This window comes from Lathyrus oleraceus, chromosome 6 (assembly GCF_024323335.1).
Source record: "Lathyrus oleraceus cultivar Zhongwan6 chromosome 6, CAAS_Psat_ZW6_1.0, whole genome shotgun sequence".
NCBI lineage: Eukaryota > Viridiplantae > Streptophyta > Magnoliopsida > Fabales > Fabaceae > Lathyrus > Lathyrus oleraceus.
The window spans coordinates 36,526,380-36,540,262 of record NC_066584.1 but is presented as its reverse complement, the minus strand read 5'-3'; positions in this window follow the sequence as shown (position 1 = coordinate 36,540,262).

Here is a 13,883-nt window from a genome sequence, read left to right as displayed (position 1 = left end):
GAACCAAAACACACTCAAAAGGGCAAACGTGGAGCCCGACAGCCAATCCTGGGCTTACGTCAGCATCCGAGCCAAAACAAACAATCAGATAACAAGTTAACGCACGCAAAAAAGAAAAAGGTTGCCCGGAGTGGTCTCGCACGACCACCTGCCTACATACCTCGTCTGGCACGAGGATCAGGGCGATGTAGTTCCCCTGAAAGGGACTGAATTGCTAACCAAAAACCGGGGAGAGACACACGACTAGGGAGCTGAGACTCGAGCCTAATGTTGTCATGCATCGTTAACCCTAAGTTCGGTTTTCTATCCTACTTGCATAAGCAAACTATCCTAACCAGGAAAGAAGCAATCACACAAGCATACAATATACAAGCATATATCAGATGAGAACAGGCATCTCAAACAACACAAGCATGTCAATCAAATATCCACATAACACCCACTATAGCCAAACAAGGGGCTCAATCAATCGGGTTTGACTGCCTAAGCAAGTCGTCTGTACAGGCTGGTTTTGCTCTTAACCTTGCCATTACGAGGCTAAGGTGAAGCAGATGAAGAGGTGAAGTGAGGATCAGACCTCACAGCTCATATCCCTAACCAGGGGGAGCTGACAAATGAGCATGGGTCCAGAATAGGGGAACCCTTCTATACTCGATGACTCTGACTCAACAGATCTTGGGCTTTTGATCTCAATGCTACAACCATGTAATGGGAGCAAGGAGAAGACTCACTGAATAGTGGGGGACAGGTTGCTTGTCCCTACCTTCCACCAATTGCCTTACTTGAAGGGCTTTTCCTGCTTGGCTTAAAAATAAACATACACAAGCATTGCCTCTTAAGGAGGACTTCAGACAATTATTTGCCCGGCCCGGTAACAGCCGGGTCTCCAGACTACATGAAGCTTAGGAAGTCCTACCTCAATGCAAGTTGCTTAAGCAACACAAAGCAAAAAGTTCGCAAGGAACTGAGCAACTAAAGGTACCTGTACAAAAGTCAAACAGAATCAGCATCTACTTTCACAAACAGACAACAATATAATGATCAATTAACAATCAACCAATGATGTGCATAGCACAAAGCTCAAGGCTCAAACATCCTACAAAACAAACACATTAGTTTGTAGGTCAAGCAACACAATCCCAAATGTGAAACAAAAGCCTTAATCCTTAACTTCTTAACCTGAAAAGGCACAATCAACTTCAAATGTAAGTAACATGACCACTAGGACTAGCCTAGGGTCACAAGGATGGAAAAATCCTAAAACAGCAGCCAATTCATAATTAAAGTCAAGTAATATCAATAACAAAGGGATCCCAATTGGTCCCATATCCAAACTATATACACATTTTAAATTATGCAACCTAGAAGGCAAATGAAGCAAAGTTGAGTCTCATACAAACAACCAGCAAGATCATATCCAACCGCATGTCAAAAAGGATCCAAAAAATCCACAAAAATTCTATCCTAACCAGAAGGCATTCAACAAGTCACATATTAAATTTCAAGTCATTTGGCCTAATAGATCAATAGGAATTAATTAAACATGGTACAGCATGCAAAAACTACATCAAATGAAGTCAAAAATTATACACCAACTTCCATCTAATGGTAAACAGCAATGGTACATGGTAAATTAGTAGGACCAAAGCTAAAAGCTACATTAACATGTTAGGAATCATGCTATCAATTTTCAAGGTCATTAGATTAGTTATGAGGAAATGGCAACATAAATGCTAAAGGTTACACCAATGGAACTCTAACATGCTAGGCAGCAAGAAAAAAAATGAATCAAATTGGAAATGGATTGTAAAAATCCACGAAAATTATCAGTGATAGCTAACATGTTAAACAAGCTTCATGCAAAAAATTAGGGCCATTGGCCAATGGGAAGCATGGTAATCAATTTGGTGAATTCAGCCTATCAAACTATGTCACATATATACATATCCAATTTCAATAATTCACACATAACTAACCATAGGCTAAAAAAAATCCCAAACCTATGTCAAAAAAATCCAGAAGGATGTCAAGAATCCATGTCTCAAATTTCATTTATTTTGGATATAGTATGTGGAGTATAGAATTAAAATGGTAACAAGTATGAAAATATGTACATTAAAAACATCTCTAGGTCCAATTGGATTTTCTACCAAGCATTATTTTGTTTTTCATTTTTATAAAATAATAGGGAAAAAATTATGATTAACAAAAAAATTATGGTATTTTTTGGATTATTATTGAATATCATATGAATTTTCTAAGTTTTAAAATGTTTATTTAATAATTATTTAGAATTATATTAGGTTTATTAAATTTATTTTGGTGCCAATGGCACAATCGTAATACTTAAGCCAATGCCTAAAACGGCACCGTTTCAGTTATGTAGAATGGGCGGTCGGGATTGAATCTGCGAAGGAAAACACGGAAACGCAAGCAGATGCGGACGGAAGCGGATTGAACGCATCATTTTTCCAGAAATTGCATGAGTTTCATCGTCTTCATCACTTGTTCATCGCTGGGAATTTCCAGTTTTGAGCGAACGTTCATGGAAATCTACAAGCTACACACCGGTCGAACCGGTTTTCCCCCAGGAGTATGAATATGTAATTAATTTCATCTATAACCTAACATACAGAGCGAATCGATGGAAAAAGGCTATGCAGTTCATCGCCTTGCTCAATGCGTTCTTCAGCTGGAAACTGGGTTTTGAGCAAATCGCGACGGAAATTCACGATCTACACACCGGTCGAACCGGCTCGTCCTCAAGAGTATGAAAACGGCATCAATTTCATCTACAGATTCATACACACTACAAATCGAACAAATGAAAGGAATTGCTACAAAACCTAAATCGCGGATTACACACGCAAATCGCAATGAAAATTCAATCTACAACTTGATATGTACTCTACAACAAGCGTTCTACAACAGCCATAACTCAATTGAAGCTACTGCGAATTTCGATTTCCAACCTTTTCTTGATGACGGCAATGGAGTCGGCGAATTTCGGAGCTTGAGGGTGCGAAACAGGTGTTGCAAATCACTTCAGGAGGTGCGCGGAGTGTTCGATTCAGCTCGGTAATCCTTCGATCTTCAAGAATTACTGACTGTCATGGAGGAAGAAGATTCTTGCCACAGCTCGATTCGATCACCACTTCGCGTGGTTCTTCGTCAACAGAACTTGTTCAATACCTGCAAATTCAGAATCCACAAGAAAATTTGCTTCCAATTGATGAATTCTTGATGAATTCTTCAAAAAATTCTCAGAAGCTTTGAGCAAAAAAACGAGAGAAATGAGAGAATGTGATCTTTTGTGAATAATTTTCTGTTATGATGAAAGTGATTAATGCAATTGTGGTTAGAGAATTGTGATTAGAGTACTCATTCTGTTAGAGATTAGCTTATGTATCAACTACTTAATCCAATGATAAGCATAATTAAGCAAAATGAGTTAGTTGAAAAAATGGTTTATGTGCATTTTTGGATTTTTAACTCTTTTGATTTTAGAAACATGACAGCAGAAAATTAACACTTTGAGCAAGTCAAAAATATCATTTGGGAGCTGTTGGTATTGGCCTTGTTTTCAAATTCCCAATATTTTCAAATGTGGACCATTTTGCCCCTCTCCTTAAATTGATTCACTTCAAAAATGGCATTTTGCATGGAGCCTTTTCCAAAAAATCCAATTATGCACCCTTGAAGTACACATTAAATGGAGTTTGTGCATATAAAGAACTTGCAATTTGGACAAAGTATGTGGTAGTTATGGCCTCCTGATTACGGGTCTTTTCTGAAATTCACTGAGCCATATCTTGCAAACCGTACATTGGATTTTCAAGTTCTTGGACTTTTTGGAAAGGTGAGAACAAGATCTACATCTGTCATGTTGAACAATTTTTCATTTGAAGCTTCCTTGGACTTCTGTTTTTGAGGTCAAAAACTTTCCACTCTTGGAAACTTCAGTTACAAGTCAGTTGCTATTTTTGGCAGTTTTTGTCCTGACTTGATTTTCTTCATTCTTAAGCTTTGAGATGTCAAATATCACTTGTTCCAACATGAATGAAGTGTATCCAACTCATTTCCACCTCCACATCCATCAGATCAAGCACAGTTGACCACAGTTGACTTTTCATCTGATAGATGAATTTGGCAATGCATTGATCAATTTAAGCCCCAATCTCCAACTGAAATGACTCAAGGGTGACACCCTAGCCTCAATAATCACCATATAATCACAAAATGATCCTCATCTCCATCTCCAACACCATCTCCTGATTAAACCCTGATTGGCCCAATACAACTGATTAGGGTTGACCAGTGGTCAAAACCCTAATCTCAAGGAATCTTCTTCAACCTCCTGATGACATCCAACCATGGTGATGATGATGTATCGATTCAATCAACATGAAGACCAATACCCTTGGGAGTCACAAAACCCTAATTCACAGCTCAATCCTCAGATGGCCCATGATCAATCAGTACAACCCTAGGCTCGCATTTTCTGACTTCCTCATCTTCTGATCAAGACTTGGGAAGATAGCTTGCACTATGTAACCACATGTTATGCAATATGAAATGCCTAATGTCCTAAAATGAAATACAAATATGTTAATGCTAGTCCCAAGAGAGGAGGGCAAATTTTGAGGTGTTACACCGACTATTCTTGAACATATAGTTCAAGCTCACCGATCCCTCCAGATACGGCTACTAAGCTCACTAGTCCCACTCATTTGAGACCTAGTGACTCACTCACTAATTCCTCACCATGGGAATTAGCTACAGCCCCGAAGGCTAGACTATGCACACTAATCATCTAGCATGCAAACATCAACAACAAATCCACAATGATTCACTCACTAATTCCTCACCATGGGAATTAGCTACAGCCCCAAGGCTATGCTATGCACGCTAATCATCTAGCAATGCAGCATCAACAACAATTCACAACGGACATATGCTCACACTCTAAGCCATACAACAGTCCATTCACACATACATGCATAATACATACATTCACATCATTATGCATACCATCATACATCATCAACACATGTATCAACACATCATTATCATGTAAATCAATTAAACACAGTATTAGCACACTCTACTAATACCTATACTGCTCAAAACAGCGGGAAATAATCCCTATTACATCATACGCCAACATAGGCCAACTCTCAATTATGTACACAACATTAAAAAGCCAATTTTTTCCACTCTGCAACAGTGTTAACCGGTTAACGCCCTGGGTTAACCGGTTAACGCAGGCAAAAACACATTTTCTGGCAAAACGCAACAGTGTTAACCGGTTAACGCCCTGGGTTAACCGGTTAACGCAGGCAAAACAGTACATTTTCACAATTCAAAACAGTGTTAACCGGTTAACACCCTGGGTTAACCGGTTAACGCAGACAAAACAGCAGTTCCTGCGCTAACACAAGGCAGAACGCAGAATTCTCCGCAATTTCCGCCGTTGGAGGACTTCCGGACCTCCGATTCCGATTCCGTAAAAAGCTATACGTTCGGAATTTCACAATTAACCCAAACACAGATTCAATTACAGTCTAAATACAATTTATCCAACATAATTCTTCAGCATCCACAATCCCAATTAGGGTCAAATTAACGGCTTATCACTACCCATCACATATTATCCCATAATACCCATTAATCGACGATAAACCCCCCTTACCTGAGTTAATCCGGCAATCTCTAAGCTCCAAGCTCTTCTCTTCTCCAACCTTCTTCCTCTTGCTCTGCCTCTTGCCCTTTTCCTCTTTCACGATCGCTTCTCTGCTTTTTCACGTAAAAACCTTTTTACTCCAAAAATGGGCTCTTTTCCTTATTTCCAACATATATATATTTTCCAATAATAATAATAATAAAATTTCCAATTATTTAATTAAATTAATAAATATATTATTAACTCAATTTAAATAATTATTTTATTATTATCGGGGTGTTACAATAGTCCCTACGAGTTGCTAAAGACACCCCTTATGTTGCCTTCATTGACCATACGATGACCCTACGCCCGTCCCTTAAACACATCCAAGGTAATGACTACCTATTCCTTAATAATAGGGACAGTCTTACCATTGAAAGAATATACGAGAACACGAAAGACTTAATCTAGGGTAGGTATCTCATAGTTACTTGCTCACACTTTTCAAAATTACTTTTACACCTCACAATTTCTAAACTAGGCTTTGTATACACCCATACGAGGGCCATTACAAAGTACTTAAAGAAATTTTTCTAATCACACACTACACTCTTGCAAACAAACAAAGTGAGCTAAGTAACTAAGAGCCCATGGATAACCATGGATATAAAGGGTGCTAATACCTTCCCTTTGTATAACCTACCCCCCGAACTCAAAATCTTTTTAAGGTCTTTCCTGTTCTTTTATGTCCTTTCCTTTTGGATAAAATAAAAGTCGGTGGCGACTCTTGCTATCCACAACATTTAACTAAAGTCAGTTCTCCCACCGTGTTACAGGAAGGTTTTAAGCATCCAAAACATCCTTAGTACTCTAAGGGAGCCCTTTTTGCAAATGTATTGTAGGTTGGTATTTGTGAAAATATGTGCAAAATATTGAGGATATGAGAAGAGAATATACTTTATATTTACAATTTTGTTGTTTGAATGGATGAACGCATTGCCTACGTACCATCACAAAGGTAGGATCAAAACCTCGTAGTTCGGGGTAAAAATCGGAAAAAAAAGATTGGTGAATTGGTTTGTCAAAAACCTTAAGGTCTTTTGTTATCAAAGGGAGAAAACTCAACCTAAACCAACAATCCACCATGTGAGGAGAGCTTATAGTCCAATAATAAGTATGGAAGACTTATAGTCCAATTACTAAGGATAAGGTGAGGTTTACATCAACCACTATGATAACTCAAACCTATGACTAATGTTTATGAAAAAAGATTTTAACAAAGGTGGCCATTGGAACCACAAAAAACAACTTGAAGTGAGTTGTATTTACAAGTTATAAGTATTCACAAAATGAGGTCAAAGTTGACTTAAGGTTCATTCACAATGAGTATTAATGAAAAGAGTTTAAAAAATCAAAGGCATAAGGCCTAGGTTTCTAATTTGAAACAAAGTCAAAGTTTGCACAAAATGAATTTGGCTTGGGTTAGAGTGAGGAGAAGAAGAGAAGGGCTAGTCCTAAAGCATACAAAGATAAGATAAGAGATAAAACCCTTGGAGTTCCTTTTCTTGAAATCATAGAGATGATTCAAGATGCTCCTTTCCTTTGGACTTAGCAATCACTCAAGCAATCAAACAAATATTATATTCAAGCTCCTAGGATATCCATTTGGCTTGTCTCTCATAACTTGGCTACTCATGACAATGATCCTTCTTACTATCTCAAGATGGAATCCCTATCACACAAGAGCAAACATAAAAAAGTTCACAACACAATAAGAGGAATGGACAAAGAATGAGTTTAGATTAGGGGTCCTTTGAAGTCAACTTTAAGATTTAGCATTCTAAAGGCATGAGGCCTAGTTGCTCTTCAACAAGTTTAGCATTCTAAAGTCATGATTCCTAGTTGCTCTTGAACTCCTTTAAGCATAGGTAAGGTCCTAATTCTAAGTCCTTTCTCCTTTTTGCATTGGGTTCACACAAACAAAGACAAAACAAACACAAGGCAACAATATATTTATGTACAATAATGAGCTCAAATGAGCAAAAGGAAAATGACATAAACATAAAATATGAGCTCAAGTGAGCAAAGTAAAAAGCAATATGAATAAATGAGCAAGAAAGTAAATTGCATTAAAGTAAATTGCAAGAAATTAAATGCTTGAATTTAAAGTTAGTAGTTAATGGTTAGGTTAGTGTGTCATAAGACAATTTAGCGCTATGTTAAGCAATCGTAAGTGGACTAATGTAGTAGTCACACCTATCTGAGGCCGGTCAATAAAACTATAGGCAAATAAACACAAGTTAGAGATCATGACTAGTAAGCCAAGCTCCTACAACTTGCCATGCCAAAAGAAAAGAAGGAAAGCCTTGTATGGACTTTAGGTTTTTTGCTTGACCAAGAAGTAACCTATCTTGGACACAAAGCAACTCACTTGATCTTTGATCAAGTTGAGTTTGATTTGGATCAAAGAAGGTTAAGCCTCTCATATGTCAAGACCAACCACAAATCATTAACTCATTGGCCAAAATAAAAAGAAGAAGATGAAGATGAAATGAAATGGATAAAAGGAGAATTCAAATGAAATATCAAAACACAATGATCAAATGTGAATAAAATCATCATCAACCAATGTAAAACAGAAGAGAAATGAAGATTAGAAGTCAACAAGTCAAACATATTTTTTGGTATTTTTTGGAATTAAAATAAATGCAAAATTAAAATGGACAAAATATGGTCAAACCTCAAATTCAATTCAAATCAATTTGAATAAGTCCAATTGAATCATCATAGGTCTAACATGGTCAAACAAGGTTTGACAAAAAATTTCAACATTTTTTGAAATCAGAAACTATTTTAAAACAATTAAAAACAATAAAAATAACACAATATGAATTAAAATCTCAAATAAATCTCAAATCAATTAAGAAATTGATGAGACTATTTTTCATTGACTCATCATGATCCATATGTGTTAAGAACATATTTTTGGAATTTTCAGATATCAAAAAGTATTTAAAATGAATTAAAAACTATTAAAAACAAAATAATTCACAAAAAATATTAAATGAAGTCACAAAAATAATTAAAAATCAGATTATGAAACTAGATTTTTTAAGATTTTTTTTGCCATTGGTCTCATATTTTTGTGACTTCAAATAAAATAGTTATGAATTTTTGAAATTAAAAGGAATTAAAAAAAATAAAACAGAAAATAGAAAATAAGAAAAATCAGGAGTGCTTGGATCTAATTCATTAATTGACGTGGCGTCATCCAAGGGCTCAGAGGCGCTGATGTACCATGGTCTTAAGTCAAGCGCGAAACATAAGCATTTAAAATGAGTCAAACACACACACAACCAAGATTAGATCGTTTCAAACAGATCCAAGGGCGTTGGAGCATCCACGTGGGGATGGTGGTGGAAACCACCATCTTCTCCGGCTAGAGAACAAACTCTGGCCACCACGCGCAGGTTTTTGCACCTCAATGAAAATAAACAAGCATGGCATCACCCCTGTAACCTTGGATTTTCCTCAAAGTCTCTAATGAATGAGAAATCTGAGCTTAAAAATCAAGGTATGCAAACTGAAATGGTTCAAATCATGAAATCAAGACCACCATTGGCCTGCCTCTTGCTCGAGGACTTCGGAAAACAGTTCAAACTAGAGAAATTCACATTGTATAGCAAGCTTTAGATCAAAACAGTTTGGTGTTATACCTTTGAAGAGCAGCTTTGAACAACACGATTCCTTTAAGCTTTTGATTCCAATTTGATCAGGAGATGTAATATGGATGCAAGGCTAAGGAATTAAGACTTGAAGATCAATTGATTGTGTTGAAATTCAAGCTTGAAATTGAGAAATGAAAAGTGAAATTCCTTTGAGTGAGGTTGGGATTCCAATTCTGCAGGGTTTCAGATCACCTTGAGGTTCCATTTTGAATGAGGAAGAACATGTATTTATAGCTGAGCTGAAGGCAAGGCAATGAAATGCTCGTGTGCATGAGCTTTGGATCCTCCATGCATGGGCCTGTACAGGCGCATGTGAGGCCCAAAAATGGATGAAATTTCAAGCTGAGATCATTATGAGTTGAATTGGACGTGCAATTGGCCTGGTGTTAGCTTGCATTTGAAATTTCAATGTGAATTGCATAATTGGACATAAACCTTTAGCTCTTCGAAAGTCCCACATGGAAAATCCAAACATGGTAGTGTGAGTAATGGTTGGAAATATCTTGACATAAGGAACAAAGGCTATGTTGGGAAAAAATCCATTTGGAGTTTTTAAATTTATGAAAAATGGCTTTGAAGTTTGAGGTACAAAACATGTCTAGGTTTCCTTTGAAATATTTTACCAAAAGTGACCAACTTCAAGCCCTTATGTTTTAATGATGCAAGCCTCAAATGAAAAAACCTTCAACATAAATGTTTTATATCTTTTCAAGGTGATCAATTTGGACTTAAATTTTGCATCATTTGGATTTTTAATGAGAAAGTTATGGGCACTTGAAGTTGGACATTTTTCACATTCAATGGTTTTGGTCCAAAGTGACCTATAATGTTTTGTATTATCACACATGTTTATTTTAGGATTATGAAATTTTGTCCAACACAACATTTTAAGTAGACATATTAATATTTCCAGTTCAATTGGTCTCACCTCAAAATCATGAAAAATGAGGAAGTTGGGTTCTTGGGAATTTGACCCAAAATTAGGGTTTCAGTCAAAATGACCTATAATGTTTTGAAATGAATGATGACCTTCCATGTTTCAAATGGACTTTTGATGAACATGAAAGTTGTTAATATGGTCCTTAAGAACAGTTTTTCTCTTGGGGTTATCTTCATTTGACAAACACATCACAAGTTGTGTCTCAGTTATTCTCAGTTTAGTCAGATGACTTGACTGGTCAATTTCTCAAGGCCAAACTTCAAACCTTGACGAATGAATGATTGAGGATACTCACATAGGCTCATATATGCATAAAAGAATGAATTAAAGAACTTCCCTTGATTGAATTTGATCATAGGTTGAGGTTGCTTCATGAGCAAGGCACATTCAATGCACAATTGAATTAGGGTTTCCTTGGGAAACAAGCCTTAAGCCCTTTGGTTTATCTTGATCAAATTGGCAAATTGAGGTACTTGGGAGGCATATATTATGCTTGAGATCTTTGTGGACCATTGTCATGCTTGATTTCATCTTCATCTAGCCACTTCAGTGAGCTTAGGAGCCTCCTAGGAGCAAGGGCACACATGATCACTTGAGCTTCAAAACAAAAAGAGTTAGTGACATATTTTTGTGCTTTTGGCTAGTAAGCAAAATAAGAAAAGCAATAATACATAATTCAAGCATGCTTGGTGGTCTCAAACCACTCACACAAGTCTCAACCCTAGGGTTAAGGAGCCACACATGCTATGATCCTTGAGGCAATGCAATGAGCAAATGATATGATGCCATGAGGGATCTTAGGGTCAAAATTAGGGTCTTACAGTTAGCCATATATTTGATAGACCAATAGACCAATTATTAAGTCAGTGAAGCATTATGAAGGCACAAAGACTTTAATTCCCTTTGAGCAGATGACAAATTTCCCCAAATAAAAGTCAAAGTCTGGTTTCTCTTTACCACAGTCTTCACTAGAAGAGTCACATGGTCGGAGTGGAAACCAACGAGATTAAGGGGAAGCAAGGCAGTCCCCACCTGGTAAGAGAGGTAGAAGTTTATTCTACTTCATGCATGTATTTATCCCTTTGAAGCTTTAGATTACAAGTGTTATCCTCTAATTGTTGCTTCTCAGCATGATGCTGATTTGACCAAAGAGCCTCTTAATGGCCAGATCCCTTGAGGGATAAAGCAGCAGAAGCATATCAGGTATACTGAGCTAGAGTATCCAATTCTTCCTTCATAGCAGGCCAAAATAGAATTGGCCAAGTAAGAGCAGTCCTTATCCGAGGGAAAAAGGGCGTTAACCCCTGACTAAACGGGAGCTAGACCTTATTAGTAGCAGACGGACGTCAATAAGGCATCGTAAGCATTTCTTTTAAACCTCTTCCACGGGGTACCTCCTCTAAAGTATCTTAAGTTATTGATAAAAGTCATTAAGCGTTTCTTCTGGTACCGAGCCTCGTCAGAAAGATTATCTCCTTTATATACGTAAAGATTGTTCCTCATCAGAAAGTGACTTTCAATCCTGTACTTAGGGAACAACTTATCACATCTTCGCCTCAGTCCATCTCTAACGACGCAAACTGTAACATGCACTTCAGAGTCGATGGGAACGACCAGAAATAATCGATCTTCAAAAGGTTGTAGCTCTAAAAGGGGCCTAAAGTTGCACATAGTCGACTCCAAATAGATTAATCCTATGCCCCGTGCCCGAGTAGCATAGCCACAATTACATTTAAATAGATGAAAGAAAAGAGTCACAAAAGGCTTTCTGTTCAAATATTCACACCAATACTGGTAATCCTTTACGTACGCCCAGGTGCCAAGATGAAGTTGTGAAAGAGTCATCACGAAATGCTTTTGAACTTATCTCAAAGGCAATAAAGGGGAGACGAAGGCCCATAACAGAGAATGTGCACTCATAAAAAGAAATGGCGCAATCGTCATACTTGCTGCATATCATTTCACCCTTGGTGGGACTCAAGATTCCCCAGTAGGAAAGTGGAGCAACTTTGATAAAAGTATCATTAAGACCACCCACTTCAGCAAAAGTATAAACGGTAGAAAGGTAGACAAAGTCCACCCAAAAAAATGGAGTATCCTTTTGGGACTTGTGAGTACTTCTCTGTGATTTTTTTCAGATACAGGGAAGTAAGAAATCCAAAAGAAGAAAATAATTTCTAAACCTAGGAAAGTGACTCAAACAATGTGGCGGTAACTCTTCAAAATACTATTATCTAGAATGCAAAAAGACTCCGCCAAATGTGTCAAATCACTCGCACGAAGTACTCAAGAATTTCGATTCCCAAGAGCCACAATGATGACTTATGAAAATATGTTTTGAAGAACGACGCATTAAATGCACGAATCCTCAAGAAACTGAAACTTTTCTCTTTCACTCGTATGAGAGTGATTAATGAAGTGGTCGACATCCGAAGCTGACGTAGCAAGCCCTCGTCTTGTTGCGCACGAACAATGGTTTAAGAGGGAACTGTTTTGGACCGACCATATCGACCCCAGCCGACCACTATGAAGGAACCACATTCAGGGAAGGAGCCATAATATTTTATAAGTGGGGGCAATATATATATATATATATATATATATATATATATATCAAAATTAAGATTATGTATATTACATATTGCAAATAAAAATGACCAAACTCAATTAATAGACTTTTTTAATAATCAAAGTATATTTTCTCTTTAGTTATTTATTATATGGTGTATATATAGTATCTTCTTTCTGCTTGAAAGCCTGGCAGGGGCTTGAGCCTACACAATTCTTAGTGTAGCTTCGTCCCTGACCACATTCCTTCCATAATCTTCTCATCATGTCAGAATTATCATCCTGACAATCACAAAAGATTTCAATTGTAAGGACATCCAACGACTCTCCGCATTTCACTCCTAACAAATAACGACTTCGTTATTTCCCCTTTCTATATAGAGAGAATGCGCCAAATTGAAGTGTTAGGTTTCAAATTTAATTTCACTTTATTCTTCTCCCTCACATATTGATTAAAGCATTGGAGTATTAATATTATAGGTTTTCCCACTCCATAGCATTTAAAACTTTGATCTGCCATCACCATAACTTCTCAATGAAAACAGTGATTATAAAGTAAAATTAATTTTAAATCTAAATTATACTTTAAAAAGTATTTAAAATGTTTACATTAGATTGACCTAATCAGATTTTGGGACAATACATGCACTTTGATGAAGTTCTCCAGTGCCTTAAAACAGCACTATCGAAATTGATACGGACGGAATTCAAAGTCTTTTATGCATATATTTCATTAATTAAAGTCAACTATATATAAATTAGGATATCAAATAAAAGGTCAACTAACTACATATACATGCAATTCTCACCATGCATATTTGATTTGACATTCAATGTACCCCCTTTAAGTAAATAATAAAAAGAACTATATCCGTTATTATTATTATATGACTTTTCTACTATACCACTTTGTAATCCCAAATCCATAAACTTTTTGAACAGTTATTAATCAGTACGAAATTGATTAATATAAAGAACGTAC